Here is an 18815-nt window from a genome sequence, read left to right on the forward strand (position 1 = left end):
TATACGGATTCTCCTGCACAGTGGCAGATATGTAAATACGGGGTTTACATACCATTTCTTGCGCAATACGGTTCGAACACTCGAACACCTATACGGATTCTCCAGCACAGTGGCAGATATGTAAATACGGGGTTTACATACCATTTCTTGCGCAATACGGGTCGAACACTCGAACACCTATACGGATTCTCCTGCACAGTGGCAGATATGGAAATACGGGGTTTACATACCATTTCTTGCGCATTACGGTTCGAACACTCGAACACCTATACGGATTCTCCTGCACAGTCGCAGATATGTAAATACGGGGTTTACATACCATTTCTTGCGCAATACGGTTCGAACACTCGAACACCTATACGGATTCTCCTGCACAGTGGCAGATATGTAAATGCGGGGTTTACTTACCATTTCTTGCGAAATACGGTTCGAACACTCGAACACCTATACGGATTCTCGTGCACAGTGGCAGATATGTAAATACGGGGTTCACATACCATTTCTTGCGCATTACGGTTCGAACAGTCGAACACCTATACGGATTCTCCTGCACAGTGGCAGATATGTAAATACGTGGTTTACATACCATTTCTTGCGCAATACGGTTCGAACACTCGAACACCTATACGGATTCTCCTGCACAGTGGCAGATATGTAAATACGGGGTTTACGTACCATTTCTTGCGCAATACGGTTCGAACACTCGAAAACCTATACGGATTCTCCTGCACAGTGGCAGATATGTAAATACGGGGTTTACATACCATTTCTTGCGCAATACGGTTCGAACACTCGAAAACCTATACGGATTCTCCTGCACAGTGGCAGATATGTAAATACGGGGTTTACATACCATTTCTTGCGCAATACGGTTCGAACACTCGAACACCTATACGGATTCTCCTGCACAGTGGCAGATATGTAAATATGGGGTTTACTTACCATTTCTTGCGAAATACGGTTCGAACACTCGAACACCTATACGGATTCTCCTGCACAGTGGCAGATATGTAAATATGGGGTTTACATACCATTTCTTGCGAAATACGGTTCGAACACTCGAACACCTATACGGATTCTCCTGCACAGTGGCAGATATGTAAATACGGGGTTTACATACCGTTTCTTGCGCATTACAGTTCGAACACTCGAACACCTATACGGATTCTCCTGCACAGTGGCAGATATGTAAATACGGGGTTTACATACCATTTCTTGCGCAATACGGTTCGAACACTCGAACACCTATACGGATTCTCCTGCACAGTGGCTGATATGTAAATACGGGGTTTACATACGATTTCTTGCGCAATACGGTTCGAACACTCGAAAACCTCTACGGATTCTCCTGCACAGTGGCAGATCTTTAAATACGGGGTTTACATACCATTTCTTGCGCAATACGGTTCGAACACTCGAAAACCTATACGGATTCTCCTGCACAGTGGCAGATATGTAAATGCGGGGTTTACATACCATTTCTTGCGCATTACGGTTCGAACACTCGAACACCTATACGGATTCTCCTGCACAGTGGCAGATATGTAAATACGGGGTTTACATACCATTTCTTGCGCAATACGGTTCGAACACTCGAAAACCTATACGGATTCTCCTGCACAGTGGCAGATATGTAAATACGGGGTTTACATACCATTTCTTGCGCATTACGGTTCGAACACTCGAACACCTATACGGATTCTCCTGCACAGTGGCAGATATGTAAATACGGGGTTTACATACCATTTCTTGCGCATTACGTTTTGAACTCTCGAACACCTATACGGATTCTCCTCCGCAGTGGCAGATATGTAAATACGGGTTTTCCGTACCATTTCTTGCGCAATACGGTTCGAACACTCGAACACCTATACGGATTCTCCTGCACAGTGGCAGATATGTAAATACGGGGTTTACGTACCATTTCTTGCGCAATACGGTTCGAACACTCGAACACCTATACGGATTCTCCTGCACAGTGACAGATATGTAAATACGGGGTTTACATACCATTTCTTGCGCAATACGGTTCGAACACTCGAACACCTATACGGATTCTCCTGCACAGTGGCAGATATGTAAATACGGGGTTTACATACCATTTCTTGCGCATTACGGTTCGAACACTCGAACACCTATACGGATTCTCCTGCACAGTGGCAGATATGTAAATACGGGGTTTACATACCATTTCTTGCGCATTACGGTTCGAACACTCGAACACCTATACGGATTCTCCTGCACAGTGGCAAATATGTAAATACGGGGTTTACATACCATTTCTTGCGCAATACGGTTCGAACACTCGAACACCTATACGGATTCTCTTGCACAGTGGCAGATATGTAAATGCGGGGTTTACTTACCATTTCTTGCGAAATACGGTTCGAACAATCGAACACCTATACGGATTCTCCTGCACAGTGGCAGATATGTAAATACGGGGTTTACATACCATTTCTTGCGCAATACGGTTCGAACACTCGAAAACCTATACGGATTCTCCTGCACAGTGGCAGATATGTAAATACGGGGTTTACATACCATTTCTTGCGCAATACGGTTCGAACACTCGAACACCTATACGGATTCTCCTGCACAGTGGCAGATTTGTAAATACGGGGTTTACATACCATTTCTTGCGCAATACGGTTCGAACATTCGAACACCTATACGGATTCTCCTGCACAGTGGCAGATATGTAAATACGGGGTTTACATACCATTTCTTGCGCAATACGGTTCGAACACTCGAACACCGATACGGATTCTCCTGCACAGTGGCAGATATGTAAATATGAGGTTTACTTACCATTTCTTGCGAAATACGGTTCGAACACTCGAACACCTATACGGATTCTCCTGCACAGTGGCAGATATGTAAATACGGGGTTTACATACCATTTCTTGCGCAATACGGTTCGAACACTCGAACACCTATACGGATTCTCCTGCACAGTGGCAGATATGTAAATATGGGGTTTACTTACCATTTCTTGCGAAATACGGTTCGAACACTCGAACACCTATACGGATTCTCCTGCACAGTGGCAGATATGTAAATATGGGGTTTACTTACCATTTCTTGCGAAATACGGTTCGAACACTCGAACACCTATACGGATTCTCCTGCACAGTGGCAGATATGTAAATACGGGGTTTACATACCATTTCTTGCGCATTACGGTTCGAACACTCGAACACCTATACGGATTCTCCTGCACAGTGGCAGATATATAAATATGGGGTTTACATACCATTTCTTGCGCAATACGGTTCGAACACTCGAACACCTATACGGATTTTCCTGCACAGTGGCTGATATGTAAATACGGGGTTTACATACCATTTCTTGCGCAGTACGGTTCGAACACTCGAAAACCTCTACGGATTCTCCTGCACAGTGGCAGATATGTAAATACGGGGTTTACATACCATATCTTGCGCAATACGGTTCGAACACTCGAAAACCTATACGGATTCTCCTGCACAGTGGCGGATATGTAAATGCGGGGTTTACATACCATTTCTTGCGCATTACGGTTCGAACACTCGAACACCTATACGGATTCTCCTGCACAGTGGCAGATATATAAATATGGGGTTTACATACCATTTCTTGCGCAATACGGTTCGAACACTCGAACACCTATACGGATTTTCCTGCACAGTGGCTGATATGTAAATACGGGGTTTACATACCATTTCTTGCGCAATACGGTTCGAACACTCGAAAACCTCTACGGATTCTCCTGCACAGTGGCAGATATGTAAATACGGGGTTTACATACCATTTCTTGCGCAATACGGTTCGAACACTCGAAAACCTATACGGATTCTCCTGCACAGTGGCGGATATGTAAATGCGGGGTTTACATACCATTTCTTGCGCATTACGGTTCGAACACTCGAACACCTATACGGATTCTCCTGCACAGTGGCAGATATGTAAATACGGGGTTTACATACCATTTCTGGCGCAATACAGTTCGAACACTCGAACACCTATACGGATTCTCCTGCACAGTGGCAGATATGTAAATGCGGGGTTTACTTACCATTTCTTGCGCAATACGGTTCGAACACTCGAACACCTATACGGATTCTCCTCCACAGTGGCAGATATGTAAATACGGGGTTTACATACCATTTCTTGCGCAATACGGTTCGAACACTCGAAAACCTATACGGATTCTCCTGCACAGTGGCAGATATGTAAATACGGGGTTTAAATACCATTTCTTGCGCAATACGGTTCGAACACTCGAACACCTATACGGATTCTCCTGCACAGTGGCAGATATGTAAATACGGGGTTTACATACCATTTCAAGCGCAATACGGTTCGAACATTCGAACACCTATACGGATTCTCCTGCACAGTGGCAGATATGTAAATACGGGGTTTACATACCATTTCTTGCGCAATACGGTTCGAACACTCGAACACCTATACGGATTCTCCTGCACAGTGGCAGATATGTAAATACGGGGTTTACATACCATTTCTTGCGCAATACAGTTCGAACACTCGAACACCTATACGGATTCTCCTGCACAGTGGCAGATATGTAAATGCGGGGTTTACTTACCATTTCTTGCGAAATACGGTTCGAACACTCGAACACCTATACGGATTCTCCTCCACAGTGGCAGATATGTAAATACGGGGTTTACATACCATTTCTTGCGCAATACGGTTCGAACACTCGAAAACCTATACGGATTCTCCTGCACAGTGGCAGATATGTAAATACGGGGTTTAAATACCATTTCTTGCGCAATACGGTTCGAACACTCGAACACCTATACGGATTCTCCTGCACAGTGGCAGATATGTAAATACGGGGTTTACATACCATTTCAAGCGCAATACGGTTCGAACATTCGAACACCTATACGGATTCTCCTGCATAGTGGCAGATATGTAAATACGGGGTTTACATACCATTTCTTGCGCAATACGGTTCGAACACTCGAACACCAATACGGATTCTCCTGCACAGTGGCAGATATGTAAATATGAGGTTTACTTACCATTTCTTGCGAAATACGGTTCGAACACTCGAACACCAATACGGATTCTCCTGCACAGTGGCAGATATGTAAATACGGGGTTTACATACCTTTTCTTGCGCAATACGGTTCGAACACTCGAACACCTATACGGATTCTCCTGCACAGTGGCAGATATGTAAATATGGGGTTTACTTACCATTTCTTGCGAAATACGGTTCGAACACTCGAACACCTATACGGATTCTCCTGCACAGTGGCAGATATGTAAATATGGGGTTTACTTACCATTTCTTGCGAAATACGGTTTGAACACTCGAAAACTTATACGGATTCTCCTGCACAGTGGCAGATATGTAAATACGGGGTTTAAATACCATTTCTTGCGCATTACGGTTCGAACACTCGAACACCTATACGGATTCTCCTGCACAGTGGCAGATATGTAAATACGGGGTTTACATACCATTTCTTGCGCAATACGGTTCGAACACTCGAACACCTATACGGATTCTCCTGCACAGTGGCTGATATGTAAATACGGGGTTTACATACCATTTCTTGCGCAATACGGTTCGAACAGTCGAAAACCTCTACGGATTCTCCTGCACAGTGGCAGATATGTAAATACGGGGTTTACATACCATTTCTTGCGCAATACGGTTCGAACACTCGAAAACCTATACGGATTCTCCTGCACAGTGGCAGATATGTAAATGCGGGGTTTACATACCGTTTCTTGCGCATTACGGTTCGAACACTCGAACACCTATACGGATTCTCTTGCACAGTGGCAGATATGTAAATACGGGGTTTACATACCATTTCTTGCGCAATACGGTCCGAACACTCGAACACCTATACGGATTTTCCAACACAGTGGCAGATATGTAAATGTGGGGTTTACTTACCATTTCTTGCGAAATACGGTTCGAACACTCGAACACCTATACGGATTCTCCTGCACAGTGGCAGATATGTAAATACGGGGTTTACATACCATTTCTTCCGCATTACGGTTCGAACACTCGAACACCTATACGGATTCTCTTGCACAGTGGCAGATATGTAAATACGGGGTTTACATACCATTTCTTGCGCAATACGGTCCGAACACTCGAACACCTATACGGATTTTCCAGCACAGTGGCAGATATGTAAATGTGGGGTTTACTTACCATTTCTTGCGAAATACGGTTCGAACACTCGAACACCTATACGGATTCTCCTGCACAGTGGCAGATATGTAAATACGGGGTTTACATACCATTTCTTGCGCAATACGGTTCGAACATTCGAAAACCTATACGGATTCTCCTGCACAGTGGCAGATATGTAAATACGGGGTTTACATACCATTTCTTGCGCAATACGGTTCGAACACTCGAAAACCTATACGGATTCTCCTGCACAGTGGCAGATATGTAAATACGGGGTTTATATACCATTTCTTGCGCAATACGGTTCGAACACTCGAACACCTATACGGATTTTCCTGCACAGTGGCTGATATGTAAATACGGGGTTTACATACCATTTCTTGCGCCGTACGGTTCGAACACTCGAAAACCTCTACGGATTCTCCTGCACAGTGGCAGATATGTAAATACGGGGTTTACATACCATTTCTTGCGCAATACGGTTCGAACACTCGAAAACCTATACGGATTCTCCTGCACAGTGGCGGATATGTAAATGCGGGGTTTACATACCATTTCTTGCGCATTACGGTTCGAACACTCGAACACCTATACGGATTCTCCTGCACAGTGGCAGATATATAAATATGGGGTTTACATACCATTTCTTGCGCAATACGGTTCGAACACTCGAACACCTATACGGATTTTCCTGCACAGTGGCTGATATGTAAATACGGGGTTTACATACCATTTCTTGCGCAATACGGTTCGAACACTCGAAAACCTCTACGGATTCTCCTGCACAGTGGCAGATATGTAAATACGGGGTTTACATACCATTTCTTGCGCAATACGGTTCGAACACTCGAAAACCTATACGGATTCTCCTGCACAGTGGCGGATATGTAAATGCGGGGTTTACATACCATTTCTTGCGCATTACGGTTCGAACACTCGAACACCTATACGGATTCTCCTGCACAGTGGCAGATATGTAAATACGGGGTTTACATACCATTTCTGGCGCAATACAGTTCGAACACTCGAACACCTATACGGATTCTCCTGCACAGTGGCAGATATGTAAATGCGGGGTTTACTTACCATTTCTTGCGAAATACGGTTCGAACACTCGAACACCTATACGGATTCTCCTCCACAGTGGCAGATATGTAAATACGGGGTTTACATACCATTTCTTGCGCAATACGGTTCGAACACTCGAAAACCTATACGGATTCTCCTGCACAGTGGCAGATATGTAAATACGGGGTTTAAATACCATTTCTTGCGCAATACGGTTCGAACACTCGAACACCTATACGGATTCTCCTGCACAGTGGCAGATATGTAAATACGGGGTTTACATACCATTTCAAGCGCAATACGGTTCGAACATTCGAACACCTATACGGATTCTCCTGCACAGTGGCAGATATGTAAATACGGGGTTTACATACCATTTCTTGCGCAATACGGTTCGAACACTCGAACACCTATACGGATTCTCCTGCACAGTGGCAGATATGTAAATACGGGGTTTACATACCATTTCTTGCGCAATACAGTTCGAACACTCGAACACCTATACGGATTCTCCTGCACAGTGGCAGATATGTAAATGCGGGGTTTACTTACCATTTCTTGCGAAATACGGTTCGAACACTCGAACACCTATACGGATTCTCCTCCACAGTGGCAGATATGTAAATACGGGGTTTACATACCATTTCTTGCGCAATACGGTTCGAACACTCGAAAACCTATACGGATTCTCCTGCACAGTGGCAGATATGTAAATACGGGGTTTAAATACCATTTCTTGCGCAATACGGTTCGAACACTCGAACACCTATACGGATTCTCCTGCACAGTGGCAGATATGTAAATACGGGGTTTACATACCATTTCAAGCGCAATACGGTTCGAACATTCGAACACCTATACGGATTCTCCTGCATAGTGGCAGATATGTAAATACGGGGTTTACATACCATTTCTTGCGCAATACGGTTCGAACACTCGAACACCAATACGGATTCTCCTGCACAGTGGCAGATATGTAAATATGAGGTTTACTTACCATTTCTTGCGAAATACGGTTCGAACACTCGAACACCAATACGGATTCTCCTGCACAGTGGCAGATATGTAAATACGGGGTTTACATACCTTTTCTTGCGCAATACGGTTCGAACACTCGAACACCTATACGGATTCTCCTGCACAGTGGCAGATATGTAAATATGGGGTTTACTTACCATTTCTTGCGAAATACGGTTCGAACACTCGAACACCTATACGGATTCTCCTGCACAGTGGCAGATATGTAAATATGGGGTTTACTTACCATTTCTTGCGAAATACGGTTTGAACACTCGAAAACTTATACGGATTCTCCTGCACAGTGGCAGATATGTAAATACGGGGTTTAAATACCATTTCTTGCGCATTACGGTTCGAACACTCGAACACCTATACGGATTCTCCTGCACAGTGGCAGATATGTAAATACGGGGTTTACATACCATTTCTTGCGCAATACGGTTCGAACACTCGAACACCTATACGGATTCTCCTGCACAGTGGCTGATATGTAAATACGGGGTTTACATACCATTTCTTGCGCAATACGGTTCGAACAGTCGAAAACCTCTACGGATTCTCCTGCACAGTGGCAGATATGTAAATACGGGGTTTACATACCATTTCTTGCGCAATACGGTTCGAACACTCGAAAACCTATACGGATTCTCCTGCACAGTGGCAGATATGTAAATGCGGGGTTTACATACCGTTTCTTGCGCATTACGGTTCGAACACTCGAACACCTATACGGATTCTCTTGCACAGTGGCAGATATGTAAATACGGGGTTTACATACCATTTCTTGCGCAATACGGTCCGAACACTCGAACACCTATACGGATTTTCCAACACAGTGGCAGATATGTAAATGTGGGGTTTACTTACCATTTCTTGCGAAATACGGTTCGAACACTCGAACACCTATACGGATTCTCCTGCACAGTGGCAGATATGTAAATACGGGGTTTACATACCATTTCTTCCGCATTACGGTTCGAACACTCGAACACCTATACGGATTCTCTTGCACAGTGGCAGATATGTAAATACGGGGTTTACATACCATTTCTTGCGCAATACGGTCCGAACACTCGAACACCTATACGGATTTTCCAGCACAGTGGCAGATATGTAAATGTGGGGTTTACTTACCATTTCTTGCGAAATACGGTTCGAACACTCGAACACCTATACGGATTCTCCTGCACAGTGGCAGATATGTAAATACGGGGTTTACATACCATTTCTTGCGCAATACGGTTCGAACATTCGAAAACCTATACGGATTCTCCTGCACAGTGGCAGATATGTAAATACGGGGTTTACATACCATTTCTTGCGCAATACGGTTCGAACACTCTAAAACCTATACGGATTCTCCTGCACAGTGGCAGATATGTAAATACGGGGTTTACATACCATTTCTTGCGCAATACGGTTCGAACACTCGAACACCTATACGGATTCTCGTGCACAGTGGCAGATATGTAAATATGGGGTTTACTTACCATTTCTTGCGAAATACGGTTCGAACTCTCGAACACCTATACGGATTCTCCTGCACAGTGGCAGATATGTAAATACGCGGTTTACTTACCATTTCTTGCGAAATACGGTTCGAACACTCGAACACCTATACGGATTCTCCTGCACAGTGGCAGATATGTAAATACGGGGTTTACATACCATTTCTTGCGCATTACGGTTCGAACACTCGAACACCTATACGGATTCTCCTGCACAGTGGCAGATATGTAAATACGGGGTTTACATACCATTTCTTGCGCAATACGGTTCGAACACTCGAACACCTATACGGATTCTCCTGCACAGTGGCAGATATGTAAATGTGGGGTTTACTTACCATTTCTTGCGAAATACGGTTCGAACACTCGAACACCTATACGGATTCTCCTGCACAGTGGCAGATATTTAAATACGGGGTTTACATACCATTTCTTCCGCATTACGGTTCGAGCACTCGAACACCTATACGGATTCTCCTGCACAGTGGCAGATATGTAAATACGGGGTTTACATACCATTTCTTGCGCAATACAGTTCGAACACTCGAACACCTATACGGATTCTCCTGCACAGTGGCAGATATGTAAATGCGGGGTTTACTTACCATTTCTTGCGAAATACGGTTCGAACACTCGAACACCTATACGGATTCTCCTCCACAGTGGCAGATATGTAAATACGGGGTTTACATACCATTTCTTGCGCAATACGGTTCGAACACTCGAAAACCTATACGGATTCTCCTGCACAGTGGCAGATATGTAAATACGGGGTTTAAATACCATTTCTTGCGCAATACGGTTCGAACACTCGAACACCTATACGGATTCTCCTGCACAGTGGCAGATATGTAAATACGGGGTTTACATACCATTTCAAGCGCAATACGGTTCGAACATTCGAACACCTATACGGATTCTCCTGCACAGTGGCAGATATGTAAATACGGGGTTTACATACCATTTCTTGCGCAATACGGTTCGAACACTCGAACACCTATACGGATTCTCCTGCACAGTGGCAGATATGTAAATATGAGGTTTACTTACCATTTCTTGCGAAATACGGTTCGAACACTCGAACACCAATACGGATTCTCCTGCACAGTGGCAGATATGTAAATACGGGGTTTACATACCTTTTCTTGCGCAATACGGTTCGAACACTCGAACACCTATACGGATTCTCCTGCACAGTGGCAGATATGTAAATATGGGGTTTACTTACCATTTCTTGCGAAATACGGTTCGAACACTCGAACACCTATACGGATTCTCCTGCACAGTGGCAGATATGTAAATATGGGGTTTACTTACCATTTCTTGCGAAATACGGTTTGAACACTCGAAAACTTATACGGATTCTCCTGCACAGTGGCAGATATGTAAATACGGGGTTTAAATACCATTTCTTGCGCATTACGGTTCGAACACTCGAACACCTATACGGATTCTCCTGCACAGTGGCAGATATGTAAATACGGGGTTTACATACCATTTCTTGCGCAATACGGTTCGAACACTCGAACACCTATACGGATTCTCCTGCACAGTGGCTGATATGTAAATACGGGGTTTACATACCATTTCTTGCGCAATACGGTTCGAACACTCGAAAACCTCTACGGATTCTCCTGCACAGTGGCAGATATGTAAATACGGGGTTTACATACCATTTCTTGCGCAATACGGTTCGAACACTCGAAAACCTATACGGATTCTCCTGCACAGTGGCAGATATGTAAATGCGGGGTTTACATACCGTTTCTTGCGCATTACGGTTCGAACACTCGAACACCTATACGGATTCTCCTGCACAGTGGCAGATATGTAAATACGGGGTTTACATACCATTTCTTCCGCATTACGGTTCGAACACTCGAACACCTATACGGATTCTCTTGCACAGTGGCAGATATGTAAATACGGGGTTTACATACCATTTCTTGCGCAATACGGTCCGAACACTCGAACACCTATACGGATTTTCCAGCACAGTGGCAGATATGTAAATGTGGGGTTTACTTACCATTTCTTGCGAAATACGGTTCGAACACTCGAACACCTATACGGATTCTCCTGCACAGTGGCAGATATGTAAATACGGGGTTTACATACCATTTCTTGCGCAATACGGTTCGAACAGTCGAAAACCTATACGGATTCTCCTGCACAGTGGCAGATATGTAAATACGGGGTTTACATACCATTTCTTGCGCAATACGGTTCGAACACTCGAAAAGCTATACGGATTCTCCTGCACAGTGGCAGATATGTAAATACGGGGTTTACATACCATTTCTTGCGCAATACGGTTCGAACACTCGAACACCTATACGGATTCTCGTGCACAGTGGCAGATATGTAAATATGCGGTTTACTTACCATTTCTTGCGAAATACGGTTCGAACTCTCGAACACCTATACGGATTCTCCTGCACAGTGGCAGATATGTAAATACGCGGTTTACTTACCATTTCTTGCGAAATAGGGTTCGAACACTCGAACACCTATACGGATTCTCCTGCACAGTGGCAGATATGTAAATACGGGGTTTACATACCATTTCTTGCGCATTACGGTTCGAACACTCGAACACCTATACGGATTCTCCTGCACAGTGGCAGATATGTAAATACGGGGTTTACATACCATTTCTTGCGCAATACGGTTCGAACACTCGAACACCTATACGGATTCTCCTGCACAGTGGCAGATATGTAAATGTGGGGTTTACTTACCATTTCTTGCGAAATACGGTTCGAACACTCGAACACCTATACGGATTGTCCTGCACAGTGGCAGTTATGTAAATACGGGGTTTACATAACATTTCTTCTGCATTACGGTTCGAACACTCGAACACCTATACGGATTCTCTTGCACAGTGGCAGATATGTAAATACGGGGTTTACATACCATTTCTTTCGCAATACGGTCCGAACACTCGAACACCTATACGGATTTTCCAGCACAGTGGCAGATATGTAAATGTGGGGTTTACTTACCATTTCTTGCGAAATACGGTTCGAACACTCGAACACCTATACGGATTCTCCTGCACAGTGGCAGATATGTAAATACGGGATTTACATACCATTTCTTGCGCAATACGGTTCGAACATTCGAAAACCTATACGGATTCTCCTGCACAGTGGCAGATATGTAAATACGGGGTTTACATACCATTTCTGGCGCAATACGGTTCGAACACTCGAAAACCTATACGGATTCTCCTGCACAGTGGCAGATATGTAAATACGGGGTTTACATACCATTTCTTGCGCAATACGGTTCGAACACTCGAACACCTATACGGATTCTCGTGCACAGTGGCAGATATGTAAATATGGGGTTTACTTACCATTTCTTGCGAAATACGGTTGGAACTCTCGAACACCTATACGGATTCTCCTGCACACTGGCAGATATGTAAATACGCGGTTTACTTACCATTTCTTGCGAAATACGGTTCGAACACTCGAACACCTATACGGATTCTCCTGCATAGTGGCAGATATGTAAATACGGGGTTTACATACCATTTCTTGCGCATTACGGTTCGAACACTCGAACACCTATACGGATTCTCCTGCACAGTGGCAGATATGTAAATACGGGGTTTACATACCATTTCTTGCGCAATACGGTTCGAACACTCGAAAACCTATACGGATTCTCCTGCACAGTGCCAGATATGTAAATGCGGGGTTTACATACCATTTCTTGCGCATTACGGTTCTAACACACGAACACCTATACGGATTCTCCTGCACAGTGGCAGATATGTAAATACGGGGTTTACATACCATTTCTTGCGCAATACGGTTCGAACACTCGAACACCTATACGGATTCTCGTGCACAGTGGCAGATATGTAAATATGCGGTTTACTTACCATTTCTTGCGAAATACGGTTCGAACTCTCGAACACCTATACGGATTCTCCTGCACAGTGGCAGATATGTAAATACGCGGTTTACTTACCATTTCTTGCGAAATAGGGTTCGAACACTCGAACACCTATACGGATTCTCCTGCACAGTGGCAGATATGTAAATACGGGGTTTACATACCATTTCTTGCGCATTACGGTTCGAACACTCGAACACCTATACGGATTCTCCTGCACAGTGGCAGATATGTAAATACGGGGTTTACATACCATTTCTTGCGCAATACGGTTCGAACACTCGAAAACCTATACGGATTCTCCTGCACAGTGCCAGATATGTAAATGCGGGGTTTACATACCATTTCTTGCGCATTACGGTTCTAACACACGAACACCTATACGGATTCTCCTGCACAGTGGCAGATATGTAAATACGGGGTTTACATACCATTTCTTGCGCAATACGGTTCGAACACTCGAACACCTATACGGATTCTCGTGCACAGTGGCAGATATGTAAATATGCGGTTTACTTACCATTTCTTGCGAAATACGGTTCGAACTCTCGAACACCTATACGGATTCTCCTGCACAGTGGCAGATATGTAAATACGCGGTTTACTTACCATTTCTTGCGAAATAGGGTTCGAACACTCGAACACCTATACGGATTCTCCTGCACAGTGGCAGATATGTAAATACGGGGTTTACATACCATTTCTTGCGCATTACGGTTCGAACACTCGAACACCTATACGGATTCTCCTGCACAGTGGCAGATATGTAAATACGGGGTTTACATACCATTTCTTGCGCAATACGGTTCGAACACTCGAACACCTATACGGATTCTCCTGCACAGTGGCAGATATGTAAATGTGGGGTTTACTTACCATTTCTTGCGAAATACGGTTCGAACACTCGAACACCTATACGGATTGTCCTGCACAGTGGCAGATATGTAAATACGGGGTTTACATAACATTTCTTCTGCATTACGGTTCGAACACTCGAACACCTATACGGATTCTCTTGCACAGTGGCAGATATGTAAATACGGGGTTTACATACCATTTCTTTCGCAATACGGTCCGAACACTCGAACACCTATACGGATTTTCCAGCACAGTGGCAGATATGTAAATGTGGGGTTTACTTACCATTTCTTGCGAAATACGGTTCGAACACTCGAACACCTATACGGATTCTCCTGCACAGTGGCAGATATGTAAATACGGGGTTTACATACCATTTCTTGCGCAATACGGTTCGAACACTCGAACACCTATACGGATTCTCGTGCACAGTGGCAGATATGTAAATATGGGGTTTACTTACCATTTCTTGCGAAATACGGTTGGAACTCTCGAACACCTATACGGATTCTCCTGCACACTGGCAGATATGTAAATACGCGGTTTACTTACCATTTCTTGCGAAATACGGTTCGAACACTCGAACACCTATACGGATTCTCCTGCATAGTGGCAGATATGTAAATACGGGGTTTACATACCATTTCTTGCGCATTACGGTTCGAACACTCGAACACCTATACGGATTCTCCTGCACAGTGGCAGATATGTAAATACGGGGTTTACATACCATTTCTTGCGCAATACGGTTCGAACACTCGAAAACCTATACGGATTCTCCTGCACAGTGCCAGATATGTAAATGCGGGGTTTACATACCATTTCTTGCGCATTACGGTTCTAACACACGAACACCTATACGGATTCTCCTGCACAGTGGCAGATATGTAAATACGGGGTTTACATACCATTTCTTGCGCAATACGGTTCGAACACTCGAACACCTATACAGATTCTCCTGCACAGTGGCAGATATGTAAATACGGGGTTTACATACCATTTCTTGCGCATTACGGTTCGAACACTCGAACACCTATACGGATTCTCCTGCACAGTGGCAGATATGTAAATGCGGGGTTTACATACCATTTCTTGCGCAATACGGTTCGAACACTCGAACACCTATACGGATTCTCCTGCACAGTGGCAGATATGTAAATATGAGGTTTACTTACCATTTCTTGCGAAATACGGTTCGAACACTCGAATACCTATACGGATTCTCCTGCACAGTGGCAGATATGTAAATGCGGGGTTTACATACCATTTCTTGCGCAATACGGTTCGAACACTCGAACACCTATACGGATTCTCGTGCACAGCGGCAGATATGTAAATATGAGGTTTACTTACCATTTCTTGCGCAATACGGTTCGAACACTCGAACACCTATACGGATTCTCCTACACAGTGGCAGATATGTAAATACGGGGTTTACATACCATTTCTTGCGCAATACGGTTCGAACACTCGAACACCTATACGGATTCTCCTGCACAGTGGCAGATATGTAAATACGGGGTTTACATACCATTTCTTGCGCATTACGGTTTGAACACTCGAACACCTATACGGATTCTCCTGCACAGTGGCAGATATGTAAATACGGGGTTTACATACCATTTCTTGCGCATTACGGTTCGAACACTCGAACACCTATACGGATTCTCCTGCATAGTGGCAGATATGTAAATACGGGGTTTACATACCATTTCTTGCGCAATACGGTTCGAACACTCGAACACCTATACGGATTCTCCTGCACAGTGGCAGATACGTAAATACGGGGTTTACATACCATTTCTTGCGCAATACGGTTCGAACACTCGAAAACCTCTACGGATTCTCCTGCACAGTGGCAGATATGTAAATATGGGGTTTACATACCGTTTCTTGCGCAATACGGTTCGAACACTCGAAAACCTATACGGATTCTCCTGCACAGTGGCAGATATGTAAATGCGGGGTTTACATACCATTTCTTGCGCATTACGGTTCTAACACTCGAACACCTATACGGATTCTCCTGCACAGTGGCAGATATGTAAATACGGGGTTTACATACCATTTCTTGCGCATTACGGTTCGAACACTCGAACGCCTATACGGATTCTCCTGCGCAGTGGCAGATATGTAAATACGGGGTTTCCGTACCATTTCTTTTGCAATACGGTTCGAACACTCGAACACCTATACGGATTCTCCTGCACAGTGGCAGATATGTAAATACGGGGTTTACGTACCATTTCTTGCGCAATACGGTTCGAACACTCGAACACCTATACGGATTCTCCTGCACAGTGGCAGATATGTAAATACGGGGTTTACATACCATTTCTTGCGCAATACGGTTCGAACACTCGAACACCTATACGGATTCTCCTGCACAGTGGCAGATATGTAAATACGGGGTTTACATACCATTTCTTGCGCATTACGGTTCGAACACTCGAACACCTATACGGATTCTCCTGCACAGTGGCAGATATGTAAATGCGGGGTTTACATACCATTTCTTGCGCAATACGGTTCGAACACTCGAACACCTATACGGATTCTCCTGCACAGTGGCAGATATGTAAATATGAGGTTTACTTACCATTTCTTGCGAAATACGGTTCGAACACTCGAACACCTATACGGATTCTCCTGCACAGTGGCAGATATGTAAATACGGGGTTTACATACCATTTCTTGCGCAATACGGTTCGAACACTCGAACACCTATACGGATTCTCCTGCACAGTGGCAGATATGTAAATACGGGGTTTACATACCATTTCTTGCGCAATACGGTTCGAACACTCGAACACCTATACGGATTCTCCTGCACAGTGGCAGATATGTAAATATGGGGTTTACATACCATTTCTTGCGCATTACGGTTCGAACACTCGAACACCTATACGGATTCTCCTGCACAGTGGCAGATATGTAAATACAGGGTTTACATACAATTTCTTGCGCAATACGGTTCGAACATTCGAAAACCTATACGGATTCTCCTGCACAGTGGCAGATATGTAAATACGGGGTTTACATACCATTTCTTGCGCAATACGGTTCGAACACTCGAAAACCTATACGGATTCTCCTGCACAGTGGCAGATATGTAAATACGGGGTTTACATACCATTTCTTGCGCAATACGGTTCGAACACTCGAACACCTATACGGATTCTCGTGCACAGTGGCAGATATGTAAATATGGGGTTTACTTACCATTTCTTGCGAAATACGGTTCGAACTCTCGAACACCTATACGGATTCTCCTGCACAGTGGCAGATATGTAAATACACGGTTTACTTACCATTTCTTGCGAAATACGGTTCGAACACTCGAACACCTATACGGATTCTCCTGCACAGTGGCAGATATGTAAATACGGGGTTTACATACCATTTCTTGCGCATTACGGTTCGAACACTCGAACACCTATACGGATTCTCCTGCACAGTGGCAGATATGTAAATACGGGGTTTACATACCATTTCTTGCGCAATACGGTTCGAACACTCGAACACCTATACGGATTCTCCTGCACAGTGGCAGATATGTAAATGTGGGGTTTACTTACCATTTCTTGCGAAATACGGTTCGAACACTCGAACACCTATACGGATTCTCCTGCACAGTGGCAGATATGTAAATACGGGGTTTACATACCATTTCTTCCGCATTACGGTTCGAATACTCGAACACCTATACGGATTCTCCTGCACAGTGGTAGATATGTAAATACGGGGTTTACATACCATTTCTTGCGCAATACAGTTCGAACACTCGAACACCTATACGGATTCTCCTGCACAGTGGCAGATATGTAAATGCGGGGTTTACTTACCATTTCTTGCGAAATACGGTTCGAACACTCGAACACCTATACGGATTCTCCTCCACAGTGGCAGATATGTAAATACGGGGTTTACATACCATTTCTTGCGCAATACGGTTCGAACACTCGAAAACCTATACGGATTCTCCTGCACAGTGGCAGATATGTAAATACGGGGTTTAAATACCATTTCTTGCGCAATACGGTTCGAACACTCGAACACCTATACGGATTCTCCTGCACAGTGGCAGATATGTAAATACGGGGTTTACATACCATTTCAAGCGCAATACGGTTCGAACATTCGAACACCTATACGGATTCTCCTGCACAGTGGCAGATATGTAAATACGGGATTTACATACCATTTCTTGCGCAATACGGTTCGAACACTCGAATACCTATACGGATTCTCCTGCACAGTGGCAGATATGTAAA

This window comes from Camellia sinensis, chromosome 10, assembly GCF_055761805.1.
Source record: "Camellia sinensis isolate YWXY chromosome 10, ASM5576180v1, whole genome shotgun sequence".
In the NCBI taxonomy this organism is placed as follows: Eukaryota; Viridiplantae; Streptophyta; class Magnoliopsida; order Ericales; family Theaceae; genus Camellia; species Camellia sinensis.